At 42.3% G+C, this 12,698-nt stretch overlaps 15 non-coding genes across 15 annotated transcripts; all 15 read left to right on the top strand.

The window, feature by feature from the left end:
- The first annotated feature begins 506 nt into the window (after nucleotides 1-506).
- trnar-ucu (transfer RNA arginine (anticodon UCU)) lies at nucleotides 507-579 on the top strand. The gene has a single exon. It is a non-coding gene; the product is annotated as a tRNA-Arg (tRNA).
- A 928-nt stretch (nucleotides 580-1,507) lies between these two features.
- On the top strand, nucleotides 1,508-1,580 carry trnar-ucu (transfer RNA arginine (anticodon UCU)). Its single transcript has one exon. It is a non-coding gene; the product is annotated as a tRNA-Arg (tRNA).
- A 928-nt stretch (nucleotides 1,581-2,508) lies between these two features.
- Nucleotides 2,509-2,581, top strand: trnar-ucu (transfer RNA arginine (anticodon UCU)). Its single transcript has one exon. It is a non-coding gene; the product is annotated as a tRNA-Arg (tRNA).
- A 928-nt stretch (nucleotides 2,582-3,509) lies between these two features.
- On the top strand, nucleotides 3,510-3,582 carry trnar-ucu (transfer RNA arginine (anticodon UCU)). The gene has a single exon. It is a non-coding gene; the product is annotated as a tRNA-Arg (tRNA).
- Nucleotides 3,583-4,125: 543 nt separating this feature from the next.
- trnar-ucu (transfer RNA arginine (anticodon UCU)) lies at nucleotides 4,126-4,198 on the top strand. Its single transcript has one exon. It is a non-coding gene; the product is annotated as a tRNA-Arg (tRNA).
- A 928-nt stretch (nucleotides 4,199-5,126) lies between these two features.
- On the top strand, nucleotides 5,127-5,199 carry trnar-ucu (transfer RNA arginine (anticodon UCU)). The gene has a single exon. It is a non-coding gene; the product is annotated as a tRNA-Arg (tRNA).
- A 543-nt stretch (nucleotides 5,200-5,742) lies between these two features.
- Nucleotides 5,743-5,815, top strand: trnar-ucu (transfer RNA arginine (anticodon UCU)). The gene has a single exon. It is a non-coding gene; the product is annotated as a tRNA-Arg (tRNA).
- A 543-nt stretch (nucleotides 5,816-6,358) lies between these two features.
- Nucleotides 6,359-6,431, top strand: trnar-ucu (transfer RNA arginine (anticodon UCU)). The gene has a single exon. It is a non-coding gene; the product is annotated as a tRNA-Arg (tRNA).
- A 928-nt stretch (nucleotides 6,432-7,359) lies between these two features.
- Nucleotides 7,360-7,432, top strand: trnar-ucu (transfer RNA arginine (anticodon UCU)). Its single transcript has one exon. It is a non-coding gene; the product is annotated as a tRNA-Arg (tRNA).
- Nucleotides 7,433-7,975: 543 nt separating this feature from the next.
- trnar-ucu (transfer RNA arginine (anticodon UCU)) lies at nucleotides 7,976-8,048 on the top strand. The gene has a single exon. It is a non-coding gene; the product is annotated as a tRNA-Arg (tRNA).
- Nucleotides 8,049-8,976: 928 nt separating this feature from the next.
- Nucleotides 8,977-9,049, top strand: trnar-ucu (transfer RNA arginine (anticodon UCU)). The gene has a single exon. It is a non-coding gene; the product is annotated as a tRNA-Arg (tRNA).
- Nucleotides 9,050-9,592: 543 nt separating this feature from the next.
- Nucleotides 9,593-9,665, top strand: trnar-ucu (transfer RNA arginine (anticodon UCU)). Its single transcript has one exon. It is a non-coding gene; the product is annotated as a tRNA-Arg (tRNA).
- A 928-nt stretch (nucleotides 9,666-10,593) lies between these two features.
- On the top strand, nucleotides 10,594-10,666 carry trnar-ucu (transfer RNA arginine (anticodon UCU)). The gene has a single exon. It is a non-coding gene; the product is annotated as a tRNA-Arg (tRNA).
- Nucleotides 10,667-11,209: 543 nt separating this feature from the next.
- On the top strand, nucleotides 11,210-11,282 carry trnar-ucu (transfer RNA arginine (anticodon UCU)). Its single transcript has one exon. It is a non-coding gene; the product is annotated as a tRNA-Arg (tRNA).
- Nucleotides 11,283-11,825: 543 nt separating this feature from the next.
- On the top strand, nucleotides 11,826-11,898 carry trnar-ucu (transfer RNA arginine (anticodon UCU)). Its single transcript has one exon. It is a non-coding gene; the product is annotated as a tRNA-Arg (tRNA).
- Nucleotides 11,899-12,698: the final 800 nt, after the last annotated feature.

Genomic DNA, 12,698 nt, shown 5'->3' with positions numbered 1-12,698 from the left:
CAGAGTTTGATGGATTGAAGCTTTCCGATTCAATTTTTAGAAATGAAGATTTAACTTAAATTTCATGGGCATGTCTCTGTGCCCTCCGTGATTCTTTTTTTATTACTGCTTCTATCAATCCATATAGGTCATGCTGATCACAGAGAGACACAGTGGCTTAAGACACTGATCTCCTAATCCATGTATTGTGAATTTAAGTATTGTTTTGGGGTACCTGAAAGTGGAGTGATGAAGTGGAAGTGTGCCTGGCAGTTAACCCAGTGATTTATGGATCGAAACCATCCTCTGCTATTCAGTTTGCTTTAGCAATGAAGTGGAAACAGAAATATTAAACCATAATTTCATGGGCATGTCTCAGTGCCCTCCGTGATAATTTTTTGACTGCTTCTGTCAGTTTGTACAGGTCATGCTGATTACAGAAGCGAAGCGGAAGCGTGATGTCTACTTTAACCACGTGTACGTTCGGTAGAAACCACTCTCTGATATCCAGTTCATTATCAGCAAGTGCCCCAGTGGCCTAATGGATAAGGCACTGGCCTTCTAAGCCAGGGATTGTGGGTTTGAGTCCCATCTGGGGTGCGGAGGAATGCGGAGGAAGAGAGATCAGCACGTGACATAGAGTTTGATGGATTGAAGCTTTCCGATTCAATTTTTAGAAATTAAGATTTAACTGGGATAAAAAAGGAGAATTTCATGGGCATGTCTCTGTGCCCTCCGAAATGCAATTTTTTTTACAACCGCTTCTATCAGTTCATATAGGTCATGCTGATCACACATTTCCACAGTGACTTAAGACACTGACCGCCTAATCCATTTATTGTGAGTTCAAGTATTGTTTTGCGGTACCTGAAAGTGGAGGGATGAAGTGGAAGTGTGCAGGGCAGTTAACCAAGTGATTTAGGGATCGAAACCATCCTCTGCTATCCAGTTTGCTTTGAGCAATGAAGTGCAAACAGAAGAGAAGAGCTGGGCACATAACACAGAGGTTGATGGATCGAAGCTATCCAATTCTACTTTTAGAAATGAAGTGTAAACAGGGATTTTTTTTTTACATTTGAGAATTTCATGGGCATGTCTCTGTGCCCTCCGTGATTCTTTTTTTATTACTGCTTCTATCAATCCATATAGGTCATGCTGATCACAGAGAGACACAGTGGTTTAAGACACTAATCTCCTAATCCATGTATTGTGAATTCAAGTATTGTTTTGGGGTACCTGAAAGTGGAGTGATGAAGTGGAAGTGTGCCTGGCAGTTAACCCAGTGATTTATGGATCGAAACCATCCTCTGCTATTCAGTTTGCTTTAGCAATGAAGTGGAAACAGAAATATTAAACCATAATTTCATGGGCATGTCTCAGTGCCCTCCGTGATAATTTTTTGACTGCTTCTGTCAGTTTGTACAGGTCATGCTGATTACAGAAGCGAAGCGGAAGCGTGATGTCTACTTTAACCACGTGTACGTTCGGTAGAAACCACTCTCTGATATCCAGTTCATTATCAGCAAGTGCCCCAGTGGCCTAATGGATAAGGCACTGGCCTTCTAAGCCAGGGATTGTGGGTTTGAGTCCCATCTGGGGTGCGGAGGAATGCGGAGGAAGAGAGATCAGCACGTGACATAGAGTTTGATGGATTGAAGCTTTCCGATTCAATTTTTAGAAATTAAGATTTAACTGGGATAAAAAAGGAGAATTTCATGGGCATGTCTCTGTGCCCTCCGAAATGCAATTTTTTTTACAACCGCTTCTATCAGTTCATATAGGTCATGCTGATCACACATTTCCACAGTGACTTAAGACACTGACCGCCTAATCCATTTATTGTGAGTTCAAGTATTGTTTTGCGGTACCTGAAAGTGGAGGGATGAAGTGGAAGTGTGCAGGGCAGTTAACCAAGTGATTTAGGGATCGAAACCATCCTCTGCTATCCAGTTTGCTTTGAGCAATGAAGTGCAAACAGAAGAGAAGAGCTGGGCACATAACACAGAGGTTGATGGATCGAAGCTATCCAATTCTACTTTTAGAAATGAAGTGTAAACAGGGATTTTTTTTTTACATTTGAGAATTTCATGGGCATGTCTCTGTGCCCTCCGTGATTCTTTTTTTATTACTGCTTCTATCAATCCATATAGGTCATGCTGATCACAGAGAGACACAGTGGTTTAAGACACTAATCTCCTAATCCATGTATTGTGAATTCAAGTATTGTTTTGGGGTACCTGAAAGTGGAGTGATGAAGTGGAAGTGTGCCTGGCAGTTAACCCAGTGATTTATGGATCGAAACCATCCTCTGCTATTCAGTTTGCTTTAGCAATGAAGTGGAAACAGAAATATTAAACCATAATTTCATGGGCATGTCTCAGTGCCCTCCGTGATAATTTTTTGACTGCTTCTGTCAGTTTGTACAGGTCATGCTGATTACAGAAGCGAAGCGGAAGCGTGATGTCTACTTTAACCACGTGTACGTTCGGTAGAAACCACTCTCTGATATCCAGTTCATTATCAGCAAGTGCCCCAGTGGCCTAATGGATAAGGCACTGGCCTTCTAAGCCAGGGATTGTGGGTTTGAGTCCCATCTGGGGTGCGGAGGAATGCGGAGGAAGAGAGATCAGCACGTGACATAGAGTTTGATGGATTGAAGCTTTCCAATTCAATTTTTAGAAATTAAGATTTAACTGGGATAAAAAAGGAGAATTTCATGGGCATGTCTCTGTGCCCTCCGAAATGCAATTTTTTTTACAACCGCTTCTATCAGTTCATATAGGTCATGCTGATCACACATTTCCACAGTGACTTAAGACACTGACCGCCTAATCCATTTATTGTGAGTTCAAGTATTGTTTTGCGGTACCTGAAAGTGGAGGGATGAAGTGGAAGTGTGCAGGGCAGTTAACCAAGTGATTTAGGGATCGAAACCATCCTCTGCTATCCAGTTTGCTTTGAGCAATGAAGTGCAAACAGAAGAGAAGAGCTGGGCACATAACACAGAGGTTGATGGATCGAAGCTATCCAATTCTACTTTTAGAAATGAAGTGTAAACAGGGATTTTTTTTTTACATTTGAGAATTTCATGGGCATGTCTCTGTGCCCTCCGTGATTCTTTTTTTATTACTGCTTCTATCAATCCATATAGGTCATGCTGATCACAGAGAGACACAGTGGTTTAAGACACTAATCTCCTAATCCATGTATTGTGAATTCAAGTATTGTTTTGGGGTACCTGAAAGTGGAGTGATGAAGTGGAAGTGTGCCTGGCAGTTAACCCAGTGATTTATGGATCGAAACCATCCTCTGCTATTCAGTTTGCTTTAGCAATGAAGTGGAAACAGAAATATTAAACCATAATTTCATGGGCATGTCTCAGTGCCCTCCGTGATTATTTTTTGACTGCTTCTGTCAGTTTGTACAGGTCATGCTGATTACAGAAGCGAAGCGGAAGCGTGACGTCTACTTTAACCATGTGTACGTTCGGTTGAAACCACTCTCTGCTATCCAGGTTATTTTCAGCAAGTGCCCCAGTGGCCTAATGGATAAGGCACTGGCCTTCTAAGCCAGGGATTGTGGGTTCGAGTCCCATCTGGGGTGTGGAGGAATGCGGAGGAAGAGAGATCAGCACGTGACACAGAGTTTGATGGATTGAAGCTTTCCGATTCAATTTTTAGAAATGAAGATTTAACTTCAATTTCATGGGCATGTCTCTGTGCCCTCCGTGATTCTTTTTTTATTACTGCTTCTATCAATCCATATAGGTCATGCTGATCACAGAGAGACACAGTGGCTTAAGACACTGATCTCCTAATCCATGTATTGTGAATTCAAGTATTGTTTTGGGGTACCTGAAAGTGGAGTGATGAAGTGGAAGTGTGCCTGGCAGTTAACCCAGTGATTTATGGATCGAAACCATCCTCTGCTATTCAGTTTGCTTTAGCAATGAAGTGGAAACAGAAATATTAAACCATAATTTCATGGGCATGTCTCAGTGCCCTCCGTGATAATTTTTTGACTGCTTCTGTCAGTTTGTACAGGTCATGCTGATTACAGAAGCGAAGCGGAAGCGTGATGTCTACTTTAACCACGTGTACGTTCGGTAGAAACCACTCTCTGATATCCAGTTCATTATCAGCAAGTGCCCCAGTGGCCTAATGGATAAGGCACTGGCCTTCTAAGCCAGGGATTGTGGGTTTGAGTCCCATCTGGGGTGCGGAGGAATGCGGAGGAAGAGAGATCAGCACGTGACATAGAGTTTGATGGATTGAAGCTTTCCGATTCAATTTTTAGAAATTAAGATTTAACTGGGATAAAAAAGGAGAATTTCATGGGCATGTCTCTGTGCCCTCCGAAATGCAATTTTTTTTACAACCGCTTCTATCAGTTCATATAGGTCATGCTGATCACACATTTCCACAGTGACTTAAGACACTGACCGCCTAATCCATTTATTGTGAGTTCAAGTATTGTTTTGCGGTACCTGAAAGTGGAGGGATGAAGTGGAAGTGTGCAGGGCAGTTAACCAAGTGATTTAGGGATCGAAACCATCCTCTGCTATCCAGTTTAATTTGAGCAATGAAGTGCAAACAGAAGAGAAGAGCTGGGCACATAACACAGAGGTTGATGGATCGAAGCTATCCAATTCTACTTTTAGAAATGAAGTGTAAACAGGGATTTTTTTTTTACATTTGAGAATTTCATGGGCATGTCTCTGTGCCCTCCGTGATTCTTTTTTTATTACTGCTTCTATCAATCCATATAGGTCATGCTGATCACAGAGAGACACAGTGGTTTAAGACACTAATCTCCTAATCCATGTATTGTGAATTCAAGTATTGTTTTGGGGTACCTGAAAGTGGAGTGATGAAGTGGAAGTGTGCCTGGCAGTTAACCCAGTGATTTATGGATCGAAACCATCCTCTGCTATTCAGTTTGCTTTAGCAATGAAGTGGAAACAGAAATATTAAACCATAATTTCATGGGCATGTCTCAGTGCCCTCCGTGATTATTTTTTGACTGCTTCTGTCAGTTTGTACAGGTCATGCTGATTACAGAAGCGAAGCGGAAGCGTGACGTCTACTTTAACCATGTGTACGTTCGGTTGAAACCACTCTCTGCTATCCAGGTTAATTTCAGCAAGTGCCCCAGTGGCCTAATGGATAAGGCACTGGCCTTCTAAGCCAGGGATTGTGGGTTCGAGTCCCATCTGGGGTGTGGAGGAATGCGGAGGAAGAGAGATCAGCACGTGACACAGAGTTTGATGGATTGAAGCTTTCCGATTCAATTTTTAGAAATGAAGATTTAACTTCAATTTCATGGGCATGTCTCTGTGCCCTCCGTGATTCTTTTTTTATTACTGCTTCTATCAATCCATATAGGTCATGCTGATCACAGAGAGACACAGTGGCTTAAGACACTGATCTCCTAATCCATGTATTGTGAATTCAAGTATTGTTTTGGGGTACCTGAAAGTGGAGTGATGAAGTGGAAGTGTGCCTGGCAGTTAACCCAGTGATTTATGGATCGAAACCATCCTCTGCTATTCAGTTTGCTTTAGCAATGAAGTGGAAACAGAAATATTAAACCATAATTTCATGGGCATGTCTCAGTGCCCTCCGTGATTATTTTTTGACTGCTTCTGTCAGTTTGTACAGGTCATGCTGATTACAGAAGCGAAGCGGAAGCGTGACGTCTACTTTAACCATGTGTACGTTCGGTTGAAACCACTCTCTGCTATCCAGTTCATTTTCAGCAAGTGCCCCAGTGGCCTAATGGATAAGGCACTGGCCTTCTAAGCCAGGGATTGTGGGTTCGAGTCCCATCTGGGGTGTGGAGGAATGCGGAGGAAGAGAGATCAGCACGTGACACAGAGTTTGATGGATTGAAGCTTTCCGATTCAATTTTTAGAAATGAAGATTTAACTTAAATTTCATGGGCATGTCTCTGTGCCCTCCGTGATTCTTTTTTTATTACTGCTTCTATCAATCCATATAGGTCATGCTGATCACAGAGAGACACAGTGGCTTAAGACACTGATCTCCTAATCCATGTATTGTGAATTTAAGTATTGTTTTGGGGTACCTGAAAGTGGAGTGATGAAGTGGAAGTGTGCCTGGCAGTTAACCCAGTGATTTATGGATCGAAACCATCCTCTGCTATTCAGTTTGCTTTAGCAATGAAGTGGAAACAGAAATATTAAACCATAATTTCATGGGCATGTCTCAGTGCCCTCCGTGATAATTTTTTGACTGCTTCTGTCAGTTTGTACAGGTCATGCTGATTACAGAAGCGAAGCGGAAGCGTGATGTCTACTTTAACCACGTGTACGTTCGGTAGAAACCACTCTCTGATATCCAGTTCATTATCAGCAAGTGCCCCAGTGGCCTAATGGATAAGGCACTGGCCTTCTAAGCCAGGGATTGTGGGTTTGAGTCCCATCTGGGGTGCGGAGGAATGCGGAGGAAGAGAGATCAGCACGTGACATAGAGTTTGATGGATTGAAGCTTTCCGATTCAATTTTTAGAAATTAAGATTTAACTGGGATAAAAAAGGAGAATTTCATGGGCATGTCTCTGTGCCCTCCGAAATGCAATTTTTTTTACAACCGCTTCTATCAGTTCATATAGGTCATGCTGATCACACATTTCCACAGTGACTTAAGACACTGACCGCCTAATCCATTTATTGTGAGTTCAAGTATTGTTTTGCGGTACCTGAAAGTGGAGGGATGAAGTGGAAGTGTGCAGGGCAGTTAACCAAGTGATTTAGGGATCGAAACCATCCTCTGCTATCCAGTTTGCTTTGAGCAATGAAGTGCAAACAGAAGAGAAGAGCTGGGCACATAACACAGAGGTTGATGGATCGAAGCTATCCAATTCTACTTTTAGAAATGAAGTGTAAACAGGGATTTTTTTTTTACATTTGAGAATTTCATGGGCATGTCTCTGTGCCCTCCGTGATTCTTTTTTTATTACTGCTTCTATCAATCCATATAGGTCATGCTGATCACAGAGAGACACAGTGGTTTAAGACACTAATCTCCTAATCCATGTATTGTGAATTCAAGTATTGTTTTGGGGTACCTGAAAGTGGAGTGATGAAGTGGAAGTGTGCCTGGCAGTTAACCCAGTGATTTATGGATCGAAACCATCCTCTGCTATTCAGTTTGCTTTAGCAATGAAGTGGAAACAGAAATATTAAACCATAATTTCATGGGCATGTCTCAGTGCCCTCCGTGATTATTTTTTGACTGCTTCTGTCAGTTTGTACAGGTCATGCTGATTACAGAAGCGAAGCGGAAGCGTGACGTCTACTTTAACCATGTGTACGTTCGGTTGAAACCACTCTCTGCTATCCAGGTTATTTTCAGCAAGTGCCCCAGTGGCCTAATGGATAAGGCACTGGCCTTCTAAGCCAGGGATTGTGGGTTCGAGTCCCATCTGGGGTGTGGAGGAATGCGGAGGAAGAGAGATCAGCACGTGACACAGAGTTTGATGGATTGAAGCTTTCAGATTCAATTTTTAGAAATGAAGATTTAACTTCAATTTCATGGGCATGTCTCTGTGCCCTCCGTGATTCTTTTTTTATTACTGCTTCTATCAATCCATATAGGTCATGCTGATCACAGAGAGACACAGTGGCTTAAGACACTGATCTCCTAATCCATGTATTGTGAATTCAAGTATTGTTTTGGGGTACCTGAAAGTGGAGTGATGAAGTGGAAGTGTGCCTGGCAGTTAACCCAGTGATTTATGGATCGAAACCATCCTCTGCTATTCAGTTTGCTTTAGCAATGAAGTGGAAACAGAAATATTAAACCATAATTTCATGGGCATGTCTCAGTGCCCTCCGTGATAATTTTTTGACTGCTTCTGTCAGTTTGTACAGGTCATGCTGATTACAGAAGCGAAGCGGAAGCGTGATGTCTACTTTAACCACGTGTACGTTCGGTAGAAACCACTCTCTGATATCCAGTTCATTATCAGCAAGTGCCCCAGTGGCCTAATGGATAAGGCACTGGCCTTCTAAGCCAGGGATTGTGGGTTTGAGTCCCATCTGGGGTGCGGAGGAATGCGGAGGAAGAGAGATCAGCACGTGACATAGAGTTTGATGGATTGAAGCTTTCCGATTCAATTTTTAGAAATTAAGATTTAACTGGGATAAAAAAGGAGAATTTCATGGGCATGTCTCTGTGCCCTCCGAAATGCAATTTTTTTTACAACCGCTTCTATCAGTTCATATAGGTCATGCTGATCACACATTTCCACAGTGACTTAAGACACTGACCGCCTAATCCATTTATTGTGAGTTCAAGTATTGTTTTGCGGTACCTGAAAGTGGAGGGATGAAGTGGAAGTGTGCAGGGCAGTTAACCAAGTGATTTAGGGATCGAAACCATCCTCTGCTATCCAGTTTGCTTTGAGCAATGAAGTGCAAACAGAAGAGAAGAGCTGGGCACATAACACAGAGGTTGATGGATCGAAGCTATCCAATTCTACTTTTAGAAATGAAGTGTAAACAGGGATTTTTTTTTTACATTTGAGAATTTCATGGGCATGTCTCTGTGCCCTCCGTGATTCTTTTTTTATTACTGCTTCTATCAATCCATATAGGTCATGCTGATCACAGAGAGACACAGTGGTTTAAGACACTAATCTCCTAATCCATGTATTGTGAATTCAAGTATTGTTTTGGGGTACCTGAAAGTGGAGTGATGAAGTGGAAGTGTGCCTGGCAGTTAACCCAGTGATTTATGGATCGAAACCATCCTCTGCTATTCAGTTTGCTTTAGCAATGAAGTGGAAACAGAAATATTAAACCATAATTTCATGGGCATGTCTCAGTGCCCTCCGTGATTATTTTTTGACTGCTTCTGTCAGTTTGTACAGGTCATGCTGATTACAGAAGCGAAGCGGAAGCGTGACGTCTACTTTAACCATGTGTACGTTCGGTTGAAACCACTCTCTGCTATCCAGGTTATTTTCAGCAAGTGCCCCAGTGGCCTAATGGATAAGGCACTGGCCTTCTAAGCCAGGGATTGTGGGTTCGAGTCCCATCTGGGGTGTGGAGGAATGCGGAGGAAGAGAGATCAGCACGTGACACAGAGTTTGATGGATTGAAGCTTTCCGATTCAATTTTTAGAAATGAAGATTTAACTTCAATTTCATGGGCATGTCTCTGTGCCCTCCGTGATTCTTTTTTTATTACTGCTTCTATCAATCCATATAGGTCATGCTGATCACAGAGAGACACAGTGGCTTAAGACACTGATCTCCTAATCCATGTATTGTGAATTCAAGTATTGTTTTGGGGTACCTGAAAGTGGAGTGATGAAGTGGAAGTGTGCCTGGCAGTTAACCCAGTGATTTATGGATCGAAACCATCCTCTGCTATTCAGTTTGCTTTAGCAATGAAGTGGAAACAGAAATATTAAACCATAATTTCATGGGCATGTCTCAGTGCCCTCCGTGATAATTTTTTGACTGCTTCTGTCAGTTTGTACAGGTCATGCTGATTACAGAAGCGAAGCGGAAGCGTGATGTCTACTTTAACCACGTGTACGTTCGGTAGAAACCACTCTCTGATATCCAGTTCATTATCAGCAAGTGCCCCAGTGGCCTAATGGATAAGGCACTGGCCTTCTAAGCCAGGGATTGTGGGTTTGAGTCCCATCTGGGGTGCGGAGGAATGCGGAGGAAGAGAGATCAGCACGTGACATAGAGTTTGATGGATTGAAGCTTTCCGATTCAATTTTTAGAAATTAAGATTTAACTGGGATAAAAAAGGAGAATTTCATGGGCATGTCTCTGTGCCCTCCGAAATGCAATTTTTTTTACAACCGCTTCTATCAGTTCATATAGGTCATGCTGATCACACATTTCCACAGTGACTTAAGACACTGACCGCCTAATCCATTTATTGTGAGTTCAAGTATTGTTTTGCGGTACCTGAAAGTGGAGGGATGAAGTGGAAGTGTGCAGGGCAGTTAACCAAGTGATTTAGGGATCGAAACCATCCTCTGCTATCCAGTTTGCTTTGAGCAATGAAGTGCAAACAGAAGAGAAGAGCTGGGCACATAACACAGAGGTTGATGGATCGAAGCTATCCAATTCTACTTTTAGAAATGAAGTGTAAACAGGGATTTTTTTTTTACATTTGAGAATTTCATGGGCATGTCTCTGTGCCCTCCGTGATTCTTTTTTTATTACTGCTTCTATCAATCCATATAGGTCATGCTGATCACAGAGAGACACAGTGGTTTAAGACACTAATCTCCTAATCCATGTATTGTGAATTCAAGTATTGTTTTGGGGTACCTGAAAGTGGAGTGATGAAGTGGAAGTGTGCCTGGCAGTTAACCCAGTGATTTATGGATCGAAACCATCCTCTGCTATTCAGTTTGCTTTAGCAATGAAGTGGAAACAGAAATATTAAACCATAATTTCATGGGCATGTCTCAGTGCCCTCCGTGATTATTTTTTGACTGCTTCTGTCAGTTTGTACAGGTCATGCTGATTACAGAAGCGAAGCGGAAGCGTGACGTCTACTTTAACCATGTGTACGTTCGGTTGAAACCACTCTCTGCTATCCAGGTTAATTTCAGCAAGTGCCCCAGTGGCCTAATGGATAAGGCACTGGCCTTCTAAGCCAGGGATTGTGGGTTCGAGTCCCATCTGGGGTGTGGAGGAATGCGGAGGAAGAGAGATCAGCACGTGACACAGAGTTTGATGGATTGAAGCTTTCCGATTCAATTTTTAGAAATGAAGATTTAACTTCAATTTCATGGGCATGTCTCTGTGCCCTCCGTGATTCTTTTTTTATTACTGCTTCTATCAATCCATATAGGTCATGCTGATCACAGAGAGACACAGTGGCTTAAGACACTGATCTCCTAATCCATGTATTGTGAATTCAAGTATTGTTTTGGGGTACCTGAAAGTGGAGTGATGAAGTGGAAGTGTGCCTGGCAGTTAACCCAGTGATTTATGGATCGAAACCATCCTCTGCTATTCAGTTTGCTTTAGCAATGAAGTGGAAACAGAAATATTAAACCATAATTTCATGGGCATGTCTCAGTGCCCTCCGTGATTATTTTTTGACTGCTTCTGTCAGTTTGTACAGGTCATGCTGATTACAGAAGCGAAGCGGAAGCGTGACGTCTACTTTAACCATGTGTACGTTCGGTTGAAACCACTCTCTGCTATCCAGTTCATTTTCAGCAAGTGCCCCAGTGGCCTAATGGATAAGGCACTGGCCTTCTAAGCCAGGGATTGTGGGTTCGAGTCCCATCTGGGGTGTGGAGGAATGCGGAGGAAGAGAGATCAGCACGTGACACAGAGTTTGATGGATTGAAGCTTTCCGATTCAATTTTTAGAAATGAAGATTTAACTTAAATTTCATGGGCATGTCTCTGTGCCCTCCGTGATTCTTTTTTTATTACTGCTTCTATCAATCCATATAGGTCATGCTGATCACAGAGAGACACAGTGGCTTAAGACACTGATCTCCTAATCCATGTATTGTGAATTTAAGTATTGTTTTGGGGTACCTGAAAGTGGAGTGATGAAGTGGAAGTGTGCCTGGCAGTTAACCCAGTGATTTATGGATCGAAACCATCCTCTGCTATTCAGTTTGCTTTAGCAATGAAGTGGAAACAGAAATATTAAACCATAATTTCATGGGCATGTCTCAGTGCCCTCCGTGATAATTTTTTGACTGCTTCTGTCAGTTTGTACAGGTCATGCTGATTACAGAAGCGAAGCGGAAGCGTGATGTCTACTTTAACCACGTGTACGTTCGGTAGAAACCACTCTCTGATATCCAGTTCATTATCAGCAAGTGCCCCAGTGGCCTAATGGATAAGGCACTGGCCTTCTAAGCCAGGGATTGTGGGTTTGAGTCCCATCTGGGGTGCGGAGGAATGCGGAGGAAGAGAGATCAGCACGTGACATAGAGTTTGATGGATTGAAGCTTTCCGATTCAATTTTTAGAAATTAAGATTTAACTGGGATAAAAAAGGAGAATTTCATGGGCATGTCTCTGTGCCCTCTGAAATGCAATTTTTTTTACAACCGCTTCTATCAGTTCATATAGGTCATGCTGATCACACATTTCCACAGTGACTTAAGACACTGACCGCCTAATCCATTTATTGTGAGTTCAAGTATATTTTTGGGGTACCTGAAAGTTGAGGGATGAAGTGGAAGTGTGCAGGGCAGTTAACCAAGTGATTTAGGGATCGAAACCATCCTCTGCTATCCAGTTTGCTTTGAGCAATGAAGTGCAAACAGAAGAGAAGAGCTGGGCACATAACACAGAGGTTGATGGATCGAAGCTATCCAATTCTACTTTTAGAAATGAAGTGTAAACAGGGATTTTTTTTTTACATTTGAGAATTTCATAGGCATGTCTCTGTGCCCTCCGTGATTCTTTTTTTATTACTGCTTCTATCAATCCATATAGGTCATGCTGATCACAGAGAGACACAGTGGCTTAAGACACTGATCTCCTAATCCATGTATTGTGAATTCAAGTATTGTTTTGGGGTACCTGAAAGTGGAGTGATGAAGTGGAAGTGTGCCTGGCAGTTAACCCAGTGATTTATGGATCGAAACCATCCTCTGCTATTCAGTTTGCTTTAGCAATGAAGTGGAAACAGAAATATTAAACCATAATTTCATGGGCATGTCTCAGTGCCCTCCGTGATTATTTTT

This window comes from Oncorhynchus clarkii, unplaced genomic scaffold (genome assembly GCF_045791955.1).
Source record: "Oncorhynchus clarkii lewisi isolate Uvic-CL-2024 unplaced genomic scaffold, UVic_Ocla_1.0 unplaced_contig_1345_pilon_pilon, whole genome shotgun sequence".
In the NCBI taxonomy this organism is placed as follows: Eukaryota; Metazoa; Chordata; class Actinopteri; order Salmoniformes; family Salmonidae; genus Oncorhynchus; species Oncorhynchus clarkii.
The sequence above is the reverse complement of the archived record's forward strand: the minus strand, read 5'-3'. Positions and strand labels throughout refer to the sequence as shown.